Source organism: Chrysochloris asiatica, unplaced genomic scaffold, assembly GCF_000296735.1.
Source record: "Chrysochloris asiatica unplaced genomic scaffold, ChrAsi1.0 scaffold00322, whole genome shotgun sequence".
NCBI lineage: Eukaryota > Metazoa > Chordata > Mammalia > Afrosoricida > Chrysochloridae > Chrysochloris > Chrysochloris asiatica.
Genome location: NW_006408840.1, coordinates 532,582 through 534,595, shown reverse-complemented (window position 1 = coordinate 534,595; position 2,014 = coordinate 532,582). Strand labels below are relative to the sequence as shown.

The following is a 2,014-nucleotide window of genomic DNA, read 5'->3' as shown; positions in this document are numbered from 1 at the left end:
GAAATGGTATAAGATGTAATGAATGTAAAACTAAAGTTCGCTCATGTAAACTATCATATAATTCACAATAAAACATTAAAAAAAAAAGATATGTTCCACCACCTCTAAGTCTATGAATCTGAGCCATAGCTCTCCCAGTATCCCCAAACTCAGCACTTGTCTGATAACCTGCTAGTTCACTGACAACATAGGGCTGCTTACTGTTCTAACACAAGTCTGTGTAAAAATTTCAAGATATCCGTTGAATGGCAACTTTAACACAGCAGGCAAAGTCAAATTTTGGTATCAGTGATTGAACGTAAACCATGGTGAAGAAAGAACGCCACATTCCTTTCTAACTGGCAACTTCCATAGAAAATGTATTATATTTATTCTTAATCAAATTTTGAGCTAGCAACCATTGAGCAAATTTTGTTTTTTGCATTTGTCTTTTTTTCTTCTAAAATTGCTATGAATTTTGGAGGTTTAGGTCATAACAGTGAAAATAAGTAAATCAAAGTCTTAAATTTTAATATGAAGCTCATTCTAAAGCAATTCAAGAAACCTTTCTTCATTTCTAATTAATATACATGATGTAGTTTCCATAGAACAACACAAATAATTTTGAAAGTATTGATTTAAATGCCTGAAGATAAAAGTGAAAGTATTATTTATCTATTCTATTTTTTAAAACACTTTAGCATTGTAGGGCTCAATATTTATATTTTTATATGGATAAAGGTAGAGTGAATCCATTTCAGGATATGTATAAACTATTTATAAAAAAGAAACAGGAATGAGATTCCTGGAAGTTAATTTTACTTTTATTTTGATTTTGAGAAACTTATTGTGAATAATTATAAGGTTACATTAGCAAGCTCATTTGAAAATAAAGCAAAAAATGTTTAGTTTCAAAATTACTAATGTTCCTCAGTGTTACATATGAAGTAAAATTCTGCTACTGCATTCAGAAACCAAAACCAGAATAGGACAAACAAACAAACAAAAATAGAGAGAGAACAATATATAGAAAATAGCAATTTATGTTTAACATTTAGTTAAAATTGATAACTATAAGTTGTGGCAAATCATACCCTATACCATCTTTGGAAGTGTCAGAGGAAACAGTGTGGTCCACTCTGGGCATGCTGAGCTAGATTTATCAATATTTCCCTCAGGCACTTGGCACTTCTTTGCTTTGAATGAACAACCTGTTCTCCCCTAGCAAGCACTACAAGTGACTGCAGAAAAAAAATATTTTTCAGAATCCCTTTTCTTTGGAGAAGAGAGCTATAGAAACCCATGCCCAAAAATCTTTGTTCTGTGCTTCTATTCCCTTTATTATACACAAGCAAATATTTTTACTTTAACCAAAGCTACAAAAGTAGAAATTGAATGTCAAATCAGATAAAAAGTTGTGAAATCCTCAGTGGGTCAAACTACATGGGTATGCCAGCATTTCTTACTGTGCATTAGCTATTTGTTCAAAGATTATGGTTTGAAAATATATGGTGTATTCATGCTGGACCTATAAAGAAAATGAAATACCTTGTACAAATTAAATAATCTTTATATTAAAAAATGTAATCCTATTGTTCAGTATTACTTATGGTGATGTTGCTGTTGTGAAGTGGCATCAAGTCAATACTGATACAAAGCGACGCTATATAGGGTTTCTGAGGACAACCGGCAAGATTGATTTGCTGATCTTGCAGTTAGCAGTTCATTGTTGATCCTACAGTGCCACAACATAACTCCACTTATGACTAACTTGTTGTTGTTGTTAAGTGCTGTGGAGTCGGTTTCAACTTATGGCAACCCTTTATATGGTTTCCAAGGAGTAGCTGGTCTGTTTCTACTGCCAGCCTTGTGGTTAACAAGCCAGTGTTTATCCTAAAGTGCCACACCAGGACTCCACTTATGATCATTTCAGGCAGACATTATATAGACCTATCTAATGAATTGGCAAAATGTCAGTTTCAAAATACTCGTATTATCTAGTTTACTCATACTGAGAAATATTGGGTAATAGAAG

General features: G+C 32.6%; 1 pseudogene; it reads right to left on the bottom strand.

Moving 5' to 3' along the window:
* The window catches only part of LOC102816698, a 19,710-nt pseudogene that overhangs the window by 1,723 nt on the left and 15,973 nt on the right, over positions 1–2,014 (bottom strand).